Consider the following 19244-nt stretch of genomic DNA (forward strand, 5'->3'; position numbering starts at 1 on the left):
GTGTTTGACAGCTACTTCGGCTCTCCACTAACAAATCCCAGCACATACTTGCACACACACACATGCAGACACACACACACACACACACACACACACACACACATAAATACCTTGGAACAAATCCCTGGCTAGCTCCACTGTGCTGCAGAGGTGCTGATCAATCAGGGTGAGGTTGTGTGGTCTCCTTTTCTTGATGCAGCACATAGTTGTAATCTTTACCTTTCACTCTCTGTCTTCAAGGCCCTGGGGCAGTGTGTGTGTGTGTGTGTGTGTGCGTGCGCGCGTGTGTCTGTGTGTGTGTGTGTGTGTGTGTGTGTGTGAGGGAGATGGAGGGAGAGAGAAAGGTAGAGACAGACTGATCTTGCTGTACTTGGGACTTTTTCTCGCCTTTTTTTCAGGTGAGAGAGGTGGAAAGAAAGAGTGTGTGAGTGAGAGAAGGAGGTGGAGAGAGAGAAATGGTCTGAGTTCTCGAGTTGCAAACAGAAAGAGGGCCCACTGCAGGATGCCCTACAGGCAACTAATGTAGCTAACACACACACACACACACATAGAAAAAACTGATGGAAAAAAGTGAAATGTGAAGCAGTGGCAGCTCACATCAGCACATACAGTAAGAGACACGCACACACACACACTGACATGTACACTATTGTGTGTGTGTGTGTGTGTGTGTGTGTGTGTACATGTCTTTGTTCTGTCTGGCTGTCCTCTTGGCACGTAAATCATAATGGATCTCATTATCCAGCTGGGATGGCTTGGTGGGGCCTGTCTGGCGGGAGATGATAGCTGGATGGCTGAGGGGCTGCCACCACACGCACACACACACACACACACACACACACGCACATATACACACATATGCACACTCAGCTTTATCCATGTATGCATGTTATTTAGCTCGCATAGCTACTGTAGGAGCATATATGGTGCATTCCCACTCTTATCATCAACAGAGGGACAGACAACTACACGCATGCACACACACACCACACACACACACACACACATGTGTGTGTGTTTGCAGCCCATCCAGACACAATGGACATTAGTGGCTCAGCTTGCCGTCAGACAGAAGGGGAAGTGATGCAGAGCAGAGGGAGGGACGGATGAAAAATGGAACTTATCCTCTTACTCCCTCTCTCTCTAGTCCCCCCCCCCCCGTTCTTTCTTTCTTTCCTTCTCCCTCCCTCCCCATCTCCTATCTGTCACTTGTTTGGAGGACACCGGCAGATGTCGGTTTGTCCCTCGAGGTGAGCGGGGCTTGTGCTGCCATCTTTTTCCTCCTTATCACAGCGCAGTCTCCCACATAGGATGCAAGCAAATCATGAATCACATGTACAGGCCATGCAGAAGACATCGGTTGTGCGGTGGAGGAAAAAAAAACAGTTGTGTCCTAGTAAATCACTTGTTTTGTGAGTCTTGTACACAAACGCACACACACATGCTGCAGCCATTCGGTATCTGAGCAGTGCTGGCTTTTATGCTGTGAATACAGGCGGAGCAGTTGGTTGCTCGTAACACGGTTAGGGCCTACACCATTTGTCTGGACATGACCATTACCCAAGCCAATTACTGGCTGGTGTACAGGCGACTCGCCAACAACCTAATGTTTTCCCGTCATGCCTGCCCCCCCCTCAAACCCCTCCCCTTACAAACACACACACACACAAGCAGAAAGAGGGGGTGAGGAGGAGGGGAATAGATAGAGAGGAAGGATGTAGGGCCCGGGGCAAAACCCCCACCCGACTGACTGATACAGCTAATAAACTTTCATTTAAGCTAATGTTCCCCTTTTTTCTGCCTTCTCTCCCCTCCATACCTCTCTCTCCTCCTCCACCTTTCTCCTTTTACTCTCTATTCTCCACTCTCCATCTCCCTCTCTATTTCTCTGTCTGTGCTCCAGAAGAAGGGCTCGTCCGAGCAATCGATGCGGGCAGCCCACCAGCCGGAAGCCCAGTTGGCCGAACAGCACACCACTCAATCAGTCTGAACAGCAACACAAAGGGGCTGCTGGCGACCAACAGAGGTAGACACACTCTCTGTATACAGCAGTAGATCCTGGACTGAACTCATTTCATAAATCATATACACACCGCACAACAGCAGCTAGCGTGATTCAGTTTTATATAGCTAAACAAAGCCGACTGAAACAACAACAACATATCAAAGTCATCTTTAAAATAGCACGGACAGGCTGGGGCACTTTGGCTCACGTCTCCTCGCCACTGCCAAGCCTTCTATCTTTGAATACTCTAGGTGCTGTGCTAATTAAACTTTCAGACAAAGCATGTTTCTCTTATATTTATAGCAGCTCAATGGGCTTTGTCTGAGACCACATTTGGCTCAGTGTGCACACGTGTGGTTTCCCCTGTGCTCGTACCGGCGTCAGTGAGTGTTAAAAGTGGACATGCTCTGTGCAACCACACGGCTTGCAGTTGCTGTGCTTTCACCGTTGTGCTTATGTGCTGCAGATGCAGTGCGTCTTTGCAGTGAGTGAATTCTAGGATTGGTGTGGCATTTCAATGCATTGTATAGTCATAATATACATCATGTAACACATGTGGTCATGCTCACTGTATGTGTTTTCAGTTGATCTGTTTGTTAGTGTGTGGTGGAAATGGGTTTCTGCTCTTTGTTAGCTGAGCAGGGAAAGGCTTGCATTTCTTTCATTTTGAAAAGACCAGTACCTTGGTTTTCTCTCCCAATATTACATGCTGTTTTTAGTCTGTAGGTTTTAACTCAAGTGTCATTGTGGAAGTTCCAAATAAAAGAAGAAGAAAATCATTCATTCATTTACTTTCCATAAGCGCTTATCCTGTCAGGGGTCCCTGGGCGGGGGGCTGGAGCCTATCCCAGCTGACATTAGGCAAGAGGCGGGGTACACCCTGGACAGGTCGCCAGACTATCACAGGGCTGATACATAGAGACAGACAACCATTCACATCTAAGGGCAATTTAGAGTCACCAGTTAACCTGCATGTCTTTGGACTGTGGGAGGAAGCCGGAGTACACGGAGAAAACCCATGCTAACACGGAGAGAACATGCACACTCCGCACAGAAGGGCTCCCCCACCCCAGACACACTTAGCCGACAACAAAGAACTAGTGCCGACAAAGGCCGACTGTTGCCTCACGTTGCCTGTGTCCTGGCCTCAAAGTTGAACTTCAGCACACTGCTAAAACTACAGCTGACAGGCAACTAGCATGTACGTTCTGCGCCTTCATCAGAGGAAATAACTCTCCTTACTAGCAGGTGGCGACTAACGGGACGGATTCAAGACACTAGTTAGCCAGTTAGCACATTAACAACATAGCATAACAAAAGATATCTACCTAAAAAGGTATTTAGCAAGCAATAACACAAACCATACAAACTTTTTTCTGCTAAAGAGGTGAATGGCTAAAAGAATAATCTCACCTAATATAACAAGTTTGTTTCAGTTTCACTCCCTCTTGACTTTTTGTTTGCTTACCTCACTTTAGTTTCTCTCCTGCTCTGAGCTGAACTGCCAATAAAATTGATTTCATTTACCAATGGGTAAATGCCCCATAAATACAGTAACTGTGATATACACCATGATAAGAGATTTTGGCCATATCACTCACCCGTAGCTGCCATCAACGATTTCATGGTTAGTGTCAGAAAATAGTGATTTCATGCCTGTCATGATTTCCAGAATAATGTCTTCAAATGAGTTGTTTCCTTCGCCCACCAGTCCACAGCCAAACGGCACTCAATTTACAATAATATATAATTTCCAAGAATAATATGTATTTACAATAATACATACAATAATATATATAAAATCAGCAAACATTTAAAACTGATGAATCATTTAGTAAAAATTGTGTCTGTGCTATCTCTGTACTTTTTGCAGCATGGTACATGCTAGACATAACCTCAGCTGGCAGCACCCTGGTTACACAGTGTGCCCAATCACACTATTGTTCCATTAATTTTGTACTACAGCATGTATAGACACTGTACACTGGTTAGTTTTATCTGGTGCAACACCTTAATGGCTAATCTTGGCCATTTTAAAGTTCAACATTTTTGTCAAAAGCAGAGCTTAAACACAATTAACATTGATTCTCCACCTTAATCTGATAATAATTGGTTCCCCGAGACCTGCGTGTTTATAATGTGCTAGGCTGTCTACAACAACAACATCCTGAGCGCCCGCTAATTGAAATCATCTCTTCATGTGCCACAAGTCAGGATCCATTAAGGCAGATTAGGCCCCAACGAACAGTAAAGCGCGGTAAATCAGGGTCATCAGATGGCGTGGGCCGTCAGAGGAGAAATCCCTCTGCACATGCTCTCTCAGCAGAAGGACAGCAGAGGCGAGCTGTCAGGGACTGAGCGGCCTCGGCGCGGCCGTTAAGTACACTATCTGGCTCACTCCTGTCAAGGACCTTTGGTAGCTTTTGATATGTGAAATGAGAGTTTGATTTGTTGAGTGCACAACAGCCTGAAGTAGAATTGCCTTGTTTCCCCTCCTTTGTCCGCTGACCTACAGGTAAACACGTCTCCATCACTTCATATTACTTTTTCTCTCTCTCTCTCTGTCTCTAAATTGCATTTAATGCCTAAAGTGAGCAAAGTAAATGTCACTTGAAAGATGATTGAAACATCTTCCCTACAACCTTCATGTTAAGCTTAGCCGGATTTCTGTGATATGAGTTCAACCTGACTCCATATACGTGCATCACTGCTGCGTGCCCATCCTCCCAAAGGTGCATGGCCCTGTATGCTCTGCCACTGGATGTGTGCCGCAGTAGGCGATGCAGACAGTCTTAGTATTTTTTAATAAGACGGGCAATAACAATAAATCCTACGGGCTGATCACCCACTCGCCACTCTTCTTCTCTCCCAACCAAACCCAGAGCGGTGCAGCATTACCCTGCTGCCGCCTTCAATTACGCCATTCATCATGCGTCTTATCTGGCCGCCGGTTTGATTGAGTGTGCAATGGGAGGCGTCGCAAACCCTGCATTCTCAACTGTGTGTGTGTGTGTGTGTGTGTGTGTGTGTGTGTGTGTGTGTGTGTGTGTGCGTGTTGGGGGTGTTGACAGGAATGGAAAACTGCATTTGGGGGGATGCGGGCATGTGGTGGCGGGTGTATATGGGATGTATTGGGATGTATGAGTGTGTGAAGAGAGGCTGAAGTGCAGTGAGGGAGTGTGTGCGTGTGCATGGCAGATCTACAGGAGTGTATAAATCAAACCAGATGATCGTCCCCCCACTCTGATCCGCTCTGTCTCAGCAAGCACATTTCTCCATTTTCCCCTCCTACTGTCCCTGTACTTCCTTCCTTACCTCCTTCCCCCTCTTCCTCCCCCCCTCCACCTCCTCCTCCTCTTCTTCTTCTCTGGAACAGATTTGTCTGGGGGCCCCTGTCTAATCTCCAGCAGTGCCGGGTGTTGGGAGACGGGCGACAAATTTTAATAAGCAACTGGGCGCTGTAATTTAGCGGCCTGGGAGGGAGATTAGGCTGATTGATGCTGGGCTCGTCTAATGGTCCAGCCTACGGCTCCCGGCCCAAATTGGTGGTAATGAAAGTTTTGTGCAAATTGAGATGGAAGAAAATAAGGCATCCACACTCCCTCTATCTTCATTCAATCTTTGTATTCATCCCTCTGTTTCTGTCGTCCTGTTCATTTTCTCCCCTGCTCTCAATCTTTTTGACAAGGTGTGTCTTTCTCTCCATCTCCGTCCATCACATCCTCATTCTTTCCTCCCCCCTTTCTTTTCTTTATCTATTCCACTTTCTCTCTTTCAGGCTCTTTCTTCATCTCTGTCTTCCTTTTTCATGCCCACCGCTCGCTCTGCCTCGTTACCGAAATCGATTTGTCCCTCATCTGCTTTCTCCTCCCCCCCCCCTCTCTTTCGCTGTTTTATAGTTTCTCTCTGGCACTCCCGAGTCACTTTCTGTCCCTACTTAACTCCACCTAGTAGGTTATTTACTTTACTCCCTCCCTCCTCTTTCTTGGCCATGCCTGTAGGAGATTTATGTGTGTGTGTGTTTGTGTGCAGATGGGTCGTGAGGTGTTGTCTGAGCCGCTCCGGTGTTGTCAGGACAAATTCATCGAGATCTACAGAGAGATGGGATGACAACACTGATGGCTGTCTCCCTCTACCTCCACCTCTCTTTCCTTGTATTCCTCTATTTGCTCTGTCTGTTTCTCTTTCCCTCTCTCCCTTGCTTTCTCTCTTCACCCCACCAAATCACTTTCAGCTGGCCTGCCACTCCGACAGGCTCCGTCTGCCATGCGTTATTAGGCCGTGGAGATTTCCAGGCCACTTTTCAGGATATGGCGAATGCGTGTCAGTGTCCAGCGACCTGTCCCACTGGCAAACTTTGCATTGTTCCATATATCTGTTAGAATGTTTTTGCAATATAACAAATTCCAGTAAGTAATACCAAGCAAATCCCAGTTTAGTTACAGTTAGTTTGCAGTTAGCCGTCTGACGTTTGACTTCAAGGTTGTTACAAATAACTGCATTGCTGCTCTTTGTTTCTGTGAAAGCTTTGAGTAAATAAAAGAATAACAGTGATAGCTTCTAGGGGCATCGGAGAAAAGAGTTCCAGCTACAGAAACACACACTTGTAAACATAAAAAACGAGTGGAAGAAGACATGGGCCTCATGCAGGAAGCGATATACGAACAAATTTCCTATTATTTTTGTTTGTATCCATGATTTGTTCTTATTTTTAGTATTCATTGATTCTCTTGGATTCATCAGTGTTTTCCTATTTTTGCTCTGCTCTTAGGTACAATATTTTTTTTCGAGTGGTCATGAGCAAGATGAGACAGAAAACATCTCACTCTACAGTCCACAAATTGTCCAACATGTGGACACACAAGTCTAAAATTTGAGTAATATAAAGAAACGCGTGAATATCATGACATCTGATTTAGATTATTAGATTTCTTTCATGTCATTTAGTTAGCGTGTGTCCCTCTGCTGACACAGCATTTGCAGCATCACAAATGTTTTGCCATTGCTTGGTTTTTGATTTTCCTGTAAAGCCAGTACTGACACTTTGGAAAATAACATTTAGTTTAACGGTATGTCGATTTCACTACTGCTGGAGTTCTTTTTACAGCCTTTTTTGGTGGCATCTCTTCAATTTTTCAGCATGTGCCAGAGTATTTGCACACGGCACAACACCCCTATTGTGTTTAGGGGGCATTACTTACTTTCACTGATAACAAACAATCAGTCATGAGCCTTCAATTTATGATTTAGTTGGAGTCATCATTCAGCACATATTGGTAAGAGCAGCTTTGGATGCTTAAGAACATTTGGTGCATCTGGAATTGACTTCTCTAATTTTTTTCTCCTAACAACAAATTAGAAGATCAAAGACTATAAAATAATGGACGTAGCTACTGTGACATCACCCACTGGTTTGTCAACTGCTGTTTTGAAGCCTTGAGTTCGGCATTTTGGCTGTTGGCATCTTGTTTTTTTGTAGCCAGAAGTGACCATGGTTGGACAAGAAGAGCAAGGGGCGGATCTAACTCATAGACTGTGGTGAAGCCTTGCAGACAACTGGTCGCTCAAAGTGGCCCCACCCTTAAATATACGGAACTTGAAGCCTAAATAAAAGATAGACGGGTGAGTTATAGTATAATTCACCCCTTGTACAGTTGTCATGTCTGTTAAAATTTGCTATAAAGACCAAAACTGTTTTTGTACCAGGCTGTAAACATGTTTATTTCTGCTGTAAAGGTGGGCCTTTTAACATGGGTGTCTACAGGAATTGACTCGCTCTTTGAGCCAGCCTCAAGTGGCCATTCAGTGAACTGCAGTTTTTGGTAATTCCATGGTGTCTTCATTTTTCTGCCCCAGAGGTCACTGTTTGGAGACATTAAAGGAGAAATTCAAGAGAATGTTTCTGTTATAAAGTCCCCAGAGAAAGGATGTAATGGTATAAATTCACAAGGGATAACTGGCACTCTTGATGTTCAGCTTATAATGTGTGAACATGAATGTATTCATTTAGGTACATCTATGCAGTCACACATTAATCATATGTGAGTGGGTGTGTATGTGTGTTAGCCAGCTATCCAGCTCCGATTCCCCAACAACAGAGTGACTGTCTTCCGGCACTTTTCAGTCCCCCTTTCTCTTAACTCCCACACAGCTTTCTACTCGTGTTATTTTTTTTTTAAAAAGACGACGGTGCCGCACTTGTCCTCCTCCTCTCTCGCTGCCATCTTGAGTTATGCACTGATCTATCATTAATAGCTTCATTAGCATTTTTCTCCCTCTGAGGTGCTTGTGTATATAGTTCAAACTACGGCACGGATGCTCACATCATTAAACAAGCGTACATCCTGAATTCTCTCTGTTACAAAAGCGGAGGTGGGTAGGAGGAGGTAATAACACCAATACATTTGGAGAGTTCCCAACATAAAGCATGTACACGGTCCCCAAATAAGCATTGCCTCCTCTGTTCCCCCTCAAGGCCTCCTGTAAAGTGTGTTTCCTAACTCATATTGCACAACCAGTGTCCTTTTGCAATACCCGGACAAATGTGAACAAGAAGTGCATTTATTCCAAACCCAATCTGCACTCCAACCAAGGGAGAAAACTAGTGAGGCAACCAGCTTGACGCTCAACAGCAAAGATGCAGTGGAGTCGGGCAGCTCAGCCCATAAATGAGTGGCAACTGCCTGTGAAGTTTATCTTGGCGAGAGGCGGCCCTTGTTGATTGCTCACCAAAGTCTGTGGTTGGGATCCCAGACAACACAACATAATCGTGCTTCCCGAGCCCCGACAACTGCCTAAATGCAGTGTGGTCGAGGAGCTGGTGTGGGTAATTTCAGATTGGATGTGGCCTCTCTCCACAGGAGCTGTTAAGGCTTTGTAAGGTTCACACTCGGCTGGCCAAAGTGGTTTGTCAGAGTTGATTGTTTATTTTTCTTGGGGAGAGAGAGAGAGGGAGGTTTGTATGTTTGAGAACGATGACGGAAACATGGAATGCGGCTTGGACCGTAAACTCATGGGAATTCATAGTTCCTGGTTTCCCTTTTACAGTTGTAGCTCGTTTAAAATGTCCGGTGGTCAGGCGTGCAGTAATTTGGCACTGTTCAGCACATTGCACAAGTTTTTATGCAGGCCAGCACGCTTTGCTGTTTCTTGGAGAGGCTCTAAGACAGGGCCATTTTAATAAATAAACCCTTGGGAACCCAAGAACAATGGATAATGCTTGGCTGCTTCATTTACTATTTTCTCTCCTGCCTTTGCCTCGCTGGATTTGATTTCAGCACGATTTGTTTGAAGGTTTTTTAAAGATACGGAATGATCACTTTCATTATTTACCTCCAAGTGATTATCTCCCTCCTACGATACAGGCCAGTGGAGGGGCAATAATGCAAGAAACCAAGAGCGTATGAATAGCCTCTGTTTGCTGAATGCTCTCCTCCCACCTCATAGTTTTATGGTGGATGATGCTGTGAGGTATTAAATGGGCTGACGGAGCGCTTTGATGTTCAAGTTCCCCTTCATATGATAGTGGGATATGCCTGATAGTGTGGGCAGCAGATGAGGGGGGTTTGGCTGCTTCTCTGGCTGGTTGATGTGAATCAGGGTGGGGGGAAAATGAGGGGTGGAGGAGGGAAGGAGCAGGGTGAGGTGCTGATGGGAAAGAGACGAATGGTGCGCCAGTGTCAGAAGTGGTCATGTGCTGAGGAAAGAGTAGGGGGGATTGCGAGGGAGGATGGAAGGAGGGCTTGACTGATTAACCTGTTTACCTCCCTGAAAATGCTCCAGGCGCCATTCTGATTAAAGTTCAGTCTTTCATCTATCATCGCCATGGCCGGCCTGAACCTTCAGAGCTGCCGATACCAAACACTGTCAAAAGGATCGAGCCTCCAACCTGAGCCACCACCACACCCTCCAACAGCAAAGCTAATGCTCTCGACCGGTGGCTTCATTTGCATCTCATCCTTCCTTGTCAGCTCTTGACTTGCCAGGAACCAACCTCCTTATGATTCTCTCTTCTGTCTCTGACTTTTTCTATCTCACATGCTGAGGTTGTCTGTATGTCTCTCTTTATCTACTCCTCCCAGTCTGCTTCTAAACCTCTTGCTCTCAAGACTCTCTGGGTACCGTGCTTGTGTGCCTCAGTCTGTTTCCTCCAGTGACGTGCTTTCCTAACTCAAGGCTTTTAGCACCTCCAGCATAATACGATTACACCCGTTTGGGGACGTGATATTGTCAACGGCTTTCTAAAAATATCCCCCCCAGTCCAGTCGCAGCAGCACAGTAGCGCTGCGAGTGGACTGTATGCGACGACTAACAGAGGCACGGCTGCACACAATGTTCTGGCCACTCAAGCACAAATGTTAGCCCTTTTAAAAGCTTTTTGCACCGTCATGGACTCAGTGTGTGTGAGGACAACCAGATGGGGAAGTAGAAGACAGAGGTTGGCAATTAGGTCCAGGCATAGACCGCAGGGATATGTGAAGGTATACAGGTGCAGTGTAGATGCAGGCCTGACTGATGAAAAACAACATGAGCTGTTTCAGTAAATGCCCCAAAACAACATGTTTGAGTGACAAAGCCTAGCATCGAAATTATGACTAATGGAAAAAAAGGAGGAAGTCAGTTGACCGTATTATGAAGCTACTAATTCAGTCAGGGAGGTCAGGGTGGATGGTGGAACAACACACCATTGGACTTGTTTTCTGTTTTATACCAAAAGTGTACATTGGCTTCTGTGACCACGATTGTTCCCTAACCTTAACCAAGTGGATATTATTGTAACCATGACAACAAAGTTCCCCTAACCTTACCAAAGTACTTGTTTCATCCCAAGCCATGGTCTTTTCCTAACCCTCACCACGTCGTGTTGGTGCCTAAACCTTAACAGACTTTACTGCTGAAAATATACACATAATGGTCAAGTGCGGCCTCCTACATGCTGCCTTGCAGCATCTGTCGAAAGCTGCGGTGGCTGCTTTGAGCTGCGGCTGTTTAATTCTGCGGCGATGTGCGGCCAAACTATAAGCTAGGGATAGTTTAACTTTTAGCAGCAATCTGCGGCCAGAGAATACCCTCTGCCGATCAGTTAACAGAGTCCAGTGACTCCTGTGACATTTTAACCTGTGATGCAAAGAATTTCATCCCACGTTAAACACATGAAGCCACATTTGGTGGCTGCTTGGTGTGTTTTTAGCATAACCATAGCATTGTCAAATCGTGGTGTCTCATGTTAGAAAATGATAACATCTTTTGTTTTGGCGGTAGTTACAAGCGTTGTTAGATACGTAGGACTTGTTAATTTGGAATTCTTGTGTTTTCCTTTTACGAAATAGATAATAGAACATTGAAGAGTTAAATGTGGACTTTTAAAGAACAACAGATATAAAAACATGTCTATCATACCCTTATTTTGACAGTGCCAGTGTGTTAAATGTGTTGAAATCCCTTTAAATCTTTAGATAAAGTTAACATCTGCTTGTTTCATTAGACCTCATTTCAGCACCCGGAGCTGTCCATACATTGACCTGTTAAACAGCCTGTCACATGATGCAGAACTAGTGACACTCTCCATATGGGGGTATTGATTATTACATGGTAATTTCATGTCATTTACATTGGGTTTTAAAGGCTTTATATTAAGATTTTTAACCTTTAGAGGAATTCATAAACAAGAATGTTTTAGATCTTGGTGTAGGGCCAGATTTTTCCCTTTGACAGCTGTTTGCCAACTGCTAGCACATTATAACACAGGATCCCTTGTGAGCTCATAGGGTTCAAGGCTCACAAACAAAACACATTTGTTATCAGGAACATTAAATTCAAAGCATGTGCTGTTGGGTTTGCTACCACCAGTAACCCTTCATCACCTCCATTGGACATCTCCGCTGATGTCCAACCTTCTTCAAGGAGTCAGAAAATGTCAGCCTCCTCGATTTCAGCGCGTTCTCTCCAGCGTTGATCTTCTTTCATCCCTTTCCTCCGAGCGTCTCTGCAATGGGTGGCAGAAAATTAGGTCATTGCCGCGTTTGATCATGCTTTCACTCGTTCTCCCAGGGAGCCATTCCAACCATTTTATTTCTAAAAATGCGTCTTTGTTTTCCTGTCTCTTTCTCTAAGCCTCTCGCCCTTTATCTTCCACGTTCCGTTTTTCCTCCTGCCAGTGAGAGCTGACTGAAAACACATGGGCATCGGCCTGCCCAGTCATGCCTCAACACAAGATCCTTGTTGTCAGTCAGGCCAAACAGCAAAACACAACCAGCTTTTAGCAAAGCTATGCGTCTTGTTCTGTGTATCCAAAATGCCAAGGTCGACATTTGTTTGGCATTTTAACAGTTTGTACTACAAGGAATGGATTTGTTATATGTATTTCCCTCAGATATGAGTGGCAGAATGTTGATTCAGGTTGCTTGGTAGAGAAGTATATAAACCTGTCATGATAACTTCCTTTGTTGGACGATATCTTGTCCTAGAAATAATTGTGATTAATGATGTTATTGTCATTTTGAGCCAATTTTGTGCCACTGATATAATGATAATACAAAAGTATAATAATGTAAGCACGCACTTTCAAAGAGCAATGACCTTTTATTTCTTAAGAATGTATTTAGACAGTGGAATTGAAATACAGTTGCTTTAATATACAAGAAAGTATATTTAAAATTTTAATACCTTTATGAGTCAACTGATCTGTCTATTTTATGAAGACATTTTTTTCTTTTTATCTTTAGTTTTTTAATTAAATAGATAATTAGGAAGTATATATGCTGATGTTGTTTTCAAGGTGAATATGACACATGGTCATAAAGATACACATATGGTGTAATTGCAAATTGGCTCGGGTTTGGATGGAAAACATCAGGATTTTCCCTCGTGTTTTTTTCAGATTTTGCTGCATCTATTTTGTCAAAATGTGGCTTGGTGTTCCATTCTGAGCTGATGAGGACATTTGTACGCGCTTGTGCACATCTGTGTACACAAAATTAGCTTAGGGAGTGCTATTATTGGTCTACATGGACCCTAACCCTGGGGGCAACAGGAAAAGCTTAGGTGATTTCACTTGAGCGCAGACAGCCTATATGGTGTTACAGCAGCCTGTGATGGACTGATTTAATCCTACTGATGGTGCTCATAAGACACAGGAAGAGAGATAGACATGTGTGCGTGTGCACACACACACACACACACAGAGTCACCCTTCAGTCATATATGTGGACATAACGGGAATTGTGTGTGTGTGAAAAAGAGAGGTCAGCAGGGCTAACGCAGTCCCCTGGCTTTTCTCAAGGTTAATGTGAGACTGACAGCGGCTGCTATTAGCGGCCTTCGGATGGTCTCCATCCCCCATATGTGGAGCTGATTCATCCCGGTGGCAGCAGTGCATTAAGATGTAACAGCTTCACTCCCAGGTGTCACTCACCCCTTTAGACAGGGCCTACATCATAATTTTACGTTTCCTATTATCTCCTATTGTCTACGCTCAACCACGATGGTCCATTAAAGGGATAGGTGCTGCCGTTACTGCCTCGTTCTCACGTGTCACTCAACTCTTCCTATATGTCATTATTTCATGTCGTCCCATTGTCTGTTAATTGAAATACCCCAGACATTGTCTATATGGTCCATTAAAGGGACAGGAGCCTTGTTCCTAAGTGTCGCCACTACTTTAGGTGCTAGCTCATTAATTTTCATAGTCTATGTTTGACTTACACATGCACAGAGAGGTGGGGCTGAGACGAGGGGAAAAAAATACCATCAAGAAGAAATGCACACTGGCATGTTGAAGATCACCCAGACCATCCAAACCTCATTTACATTTTAATTCAAAGACATTAAGCAGATGCTCGTATCAAGTGCAGGTTGGTGTTTAGTGTTTTGCTCAAGGACGCTTAGGTGAGGAGGGTTGCTCAGTTAAATGAAAACAGCCATTTTTCCTGTTTTTCATGGTTAATAGTCACATTTTATTTTTAGTTGCTATGACAGTCCCAGTCTAGTGTGTTTTTTTTTTCACGAATGCATTATATCTAATGACCGACATGGAAGCTCGCACAGATTGGCAGGCAGCTTTGTTGGAAAAGGCTGGGGGGGGGGGAACTATGTTGCAGTTGTAAAATGGAAGCTGAGAGTGAAGTTAAAAAGAACAAACACACAACACAAAAATCCTTTCCCATGCCTACGTGTGTAAGCATTGTTTAAAGGTATGCTATGCAGGATTCCCCCCCAAAAAAGTAGTAATATAGGACTCAGCGGAAAGTAATCCCTCTCAATCATCACTTATGACCCACTAGACGTGTGTGTGCCAGTGTATTTCTCTGCAGACACTCTGCCCTTTGCCTGCATTCTCTCATTACCAGCTGCCACAACATCTCAATGGCTGGTACTGTTTTCATCTTGTGAGTCTTGTGAGTGTGTGTGTGTGTCATCATGTGGTCCAGGTGACACCAATTGTTAGTGGGAACTACCACAGAAGTTAATATTTTGTTAGGTATTTATATGTCTGGCTGTCTGTGGATAGACAACATGATAACGCCATAATCGTGCAAAACATGAAACTTTATAGATATGTAGTTGAGATCGAAATAAAGGTGGAGTTTGAAGATGTGTGGGGCCTGAAGGAGGGGGGTAGGAAATAGGGACGGGGTCACTGACCACTGACTTTACGCCCCTGGCCCACATTGGCTGTATTGCGGCTGGAGTGATCCCATTGCAAGATGGTCTCTAGCAGCATACATCCAAGAGGAAACTACGAAAGTCGCAGACACAGAGCCAAACAAATGCAAATATAACGAGGCGAAACGTCAAGCAGACAAGGCTCGTTCCAAAAACAGATTGAATCTGGGTTTGGCTTTCACTTTTGCTGGCAAGCACAGAACGAGAGGAAGAAGAGCGATGCAGAGTTGGCCTGTTTTCTGTTGGACGGGCAGGTGTCTGCGCTTAGCTTAGTTAGCATGCTAAAGTAGCATTCTTACAATAATATACAGTAGCTTGCAGTGTTTGTACAGGCAGTGTAGGGAGGAGGGGCCAAAATCAAATGCTGTGTTTAAAAACAGTCACCGACAATTCCTGCATAGTATACTTTTAAGTATTTAAAAGTGAATTATTAAAAGATACTGGGGAGAACAAATTTTGTGTAAAGTTTTGTCTTAGAAATGTAGTAAGTATTTGAATGTTGTAAAGGATGATGATAAGCAAGAGTGGCAGAGAGTAGAGGGTGTGTGTGTGTGTGTGTGTGTGCGTGCGTGCGTGTGCGTGTGCGTGCATGTGTGTGTGCGCCTGGGTCCATATGAAGAGTGATGATGTTGTTGACTCACTGTCGGCCGGATGCCAATCAATCAATTAACCAATCAATAGTCATCTGGTGAGCGCCTAAGGACACTGGGGAAAATCTCCCAGAAACACTCGAATCAATTACTTTTCGCCTCAGCCACAGACTCACGCACAGGTGCAAAAGCCACACACACACACACACACACACACACACACACACACACACTCACACACACTCTTCATTGATACAGTCATATATTTATACTTATGCAGGCTTACATGTTGAAGTCACTGCCTCCCCCTTCTTCCACATGCCCAAACGTGCAGGCATCAGATTGCAGTGCCATGGGAAAAAGAAAAATGAGTAAATTCTGTCTTTCCCCTCATTCCTCATCCCTCATCCCCCTCCCCTCACTCTCCCTCTCTCTCTCTCTCTCTCTCTCGCTCTTCCCTAATAGAAAGCAGCATTCCCTGGCTGCCGTCAGCAGCTATAGCCAGCTACACTATAACACAGTTAATAGATAGGTCTGGCAGCTTATGGAGCCCATGCATTTTTAAATGGGAGTTTTATGACTCCTGGAGAGCAGGCTAGGGAAGAGAGGCAGGAATATGCTTGATATTTGTTCCTTGGATGTGTGTGTGTGTGCCTGAGAGTGAATCTGTATGAGAAAGGGAGAGTGGTGGATAGGGTGAGTGTCACAATTTTGCTCTTGTTTGCTTTCTCGTTTTCTCTCTCTGGGGAGGTCTTTTTTCATTTCTCTCCTTTTTTTTTTTACCACACTCACTTTGTTTCTTTCAAATTCTCTCTTTCTCTGGCTTTCTTAATTAAAAGTACACTATGTACAAAGTGTCGGTGACAGTTCAGCAGTATTACCAGAGAAAGCAAAAGCCAAGATTAACTCTCCTTTTGGAATGAGTTTTGTCTAAGTAGTGTTTCGCCTCGCTATATTTGCATTTTTTCCTCTGCGCTGTGTCTGCAGCTTTCGTAGGTTCCTCTTGGATGCATGCTACTTACGATTTATCATTGGGGATGTTACAGTGAAGTTGACCTCTGACCTTGTGGATATGAAATGTCATCACTTTGTCATTATATCCTATTAGTAGGGGTGTGCCATAGCATCTCATTCACAATAACACTGATATAAGTTTAAATATTTCATATTGTTCATATTCATATATCACGATATTCCGACTTGTTGACATATTGACGTCATACTTTTACCCACGGCAACAACAAGCATGGCTGAAACAGAAATTATTACCAACTCTGTGGTGGTTCCAAAAAGAAGAACAGGAATAAACTGAGGTGTTGCAAGGCCTGGGCGTCTTGAGTTATGGCTAGAAATATGTTTTGTGAGGTCACAGTGACCTTGACCTTTGATCACCAATTCTCATAAGTAAATGGTCCAAGTGAACGTTTGTGCCTAGTTTGAAGCGATTTCCTTAAGGTGTTGTTGAGATATAGTTTTCACAACAATGAGACAGACAAGGTCACTGTGACCTTGACCTTTGACCTATGACCACCAAAATCTAAACAGTTGATCTTTAAGTCCAAGTGGACGTTTGTGCCAAGTTTGACAAAATTCCCACAAGGTGTTCTTGAGATATAGCGTTGATGAGAATGGGAAGGACTGACATATATATGGTAGGATGAACAACCAGAGAACATAATCTGTCCACAGCTATTGCCATTGTGGCATAACTAGAAAATACAAGAAAGAGGGCAGAGGGTGTGCAGATAAATACACTACCACACACCTCTAATGGGTCATAAGTGATGATTGAGAGGGATTACTTTTGTATAAATTTATCTTCTTTTTCCTGCATAGTATACCTTTAAAAACAGAGTATGTACACACAGGTCATGTGCACATTAATAAGTTTGCTCTGGTCATGAACCCTGTTACTAAGCAGGATGTAAGCTGATTCCAGCTGTTGTTTTTTTACATTTGGACATTATTTCGCATGCTCCCAGATGTCAGATGGATTTGTCCATGTATTTACATCACATGTATTTATATATATATGTTGTGTGTGTGTGTGTGTGAGACTAATGTATGGTCTTAATCTCACAGCTTTGGTCTTTCTGCAATGACCTCTGGGCATCGTCAGGCAACTCAGTTTCACACGCATACACACACTGTGTATGTTAGCTCATAGTGTGTGTCCTAGAGAGGTCATGTTGACCACTACTCGGTAGTATTCATCTGTGTCTGCCCTGACCCACAAACTGCTGTCCTCTCTCTGCTGTTATATATAAACAGAAACACACATGAACACACACACAAGCACAGCCGGCAGGTGATGTCACCATGCCCCACATACTGCTCCTGTTGACCCGCTTGTCTTGCTGATGGCACCGATCATGAGCTTTGGAAACATGCCTTTGCCCTCCAGGGGGAAAGAATGACATGCAGCGTGGAGTGTAGTTTGCTCAGGGGCATCGAATGCAGACGGTACCACCACAACAGACCGCAGCACTGGATGATGCTGTCGGCTGACATGTGTCCACATTGGTGGATAGCTGATGATCATACAGTGCAGCACCCAGCTGACATGGAAATTTCAACCAGTATTGATATGTGGGGTGAAACATTGGTGCACTCTGCTGATACTGGTCTATTTTCTAGTTGCCAAGTTGTCACGCACATTCCCACAAAACATAAAAGCAGTGAGCAGTGGTCTCTGGGTACTAAAGCTTGGTCTTCAAGGTTCACAATGTTGATGATGCAGCGATCATTGAAAGTGACTGAATGCAATGGTTGAATGCTTTATATAAGAAATATAGTGTTAGGCCTATGAGATGATATCCCGAATCAACAATGTGCTTGTGTATAGGAAATATCATACCTATAGTGGAGAGTGGATGAATAGTTTTTGATAGTGTGGAGAATCGCTATCCATGTATTTACATGTATCTTCACAAACATTTTGCCTCGCAGCTCTAAGCCCATAGTGGAGATGCTGTGAAGGCCACACCTAAACAAATGGGCCACATAGGTATCTGCCCTTGAGCCCCTGATGTGGTGGCTTATCTCCGGTCTACCTTCATACACTCAAACGTTTCCATACTGTGTCACTGTCAGTGTGAAAAGCACATGAAGCCCGATAAATATGCAGATGTACACACACACAGCTACACACTACGGTAGATCATTCCAGTAATTGAATTTAGCCTTCTGTAAACAAGACGCTAACAAGCCCTCTGGAAATACAGTGACATTTAGGATGGTGAGTCAAACTGGCCTTTTGCTTTAACCACACACACACACAATGCTTAATACCAAGCACACACACAGGTTCATGAGAAACACACTTATGGACGCTTACGCTTTAATAAAGTATTACTGCTACCATGGTTTTGAATTATAATGTCTTCATTTCTATGCCAGCCACTATTTGATTGTAGACCATGGAAACAGCTTACACTTATCACGATTACAGAGACCAACAGCTTATATTGATTAAAAAAGCTTTGAACAGAATCATTCCTCTACAAATGCTGTTTAAATAATTCGCTTAAAGTCGTCAAGTAGTACCCTAACAGTAGCCATTTTGGATCCGGCATAACCACTGTGATGTCATCCACTGGTTTGTGGACTGCTGTTTTGAAGCCTCGAGTTTGGCATCTTGGCCGTCACCATCTTGGATTTTTGAAAGCAGAGTGGACCATATTTGGACCAGAGGGTTGAGCTAACCCTAACACTGGCTGCTAGCGTGGTTAGCACAGTGCATTTACAGCTATGCTTACGCGTGCTAATGCTAATGCTGTTTTTTGCTATTGAAAAACAGGCTCAAAACTAGGGATGCACCGAATATTCGGTAACCGAATATATTCGGCTGAATATTGCAAAAAAACACACATTCGGTATTTGGTGGAATAAGTTAAAAGCAAGGCTAAATAATAGCGGCGTGTTTTGATAACGCAATCAAACGGCGTGCCGTGACGGGCGGAATAAAATGTCGGTAGTGTGGCGAT

The 19244-nt window shown here is 44.1% G+C and overlaps 1 protein-coding gene across 3 annotated transcripts in view; it reads left to right on the forward strand.

Moving 5' to 3' along the window:
- raraa (retinoic acid receptor, alpha a) overlaps nucleotides 1-19244 on the forward strand; it is a 173923-nt gene that overhangs the window by 47139 nt on the left and 107540 nt on the right. For 2 of the 3 annotated variants that reach the window (XM_050060885.1, XM_050060886.1), the window contains one exon: nucleotides 1904-2026. The exons of the other annotated variant lie outside the window; for it this stretch is intronic. The gene's annotated coding sequence lies outside the window, so the exon portion shown is untranslated. The remainder of the gene's footprint in view (nucleotides 1-1903; nucleotides 2027-19244) is intronic. 3 annotated transcript variants of the gene reach the window in all.

Source organism: Epinephelus moara, chromosome 13 (genome assembly GCF_006386435.1).
Source record: "Epinephelus moara isolate mb chromosome 13, YSFRI_EMoa_1.0, whole genome shotgun sequence".
Classification (NCBI taxonomy): domain Eukaryota; kingdom Metazoa; phylum Chordata; class Actinopteri; order Perciformes; family Serranidae; genus Epinephelus; species Epinephelus moara.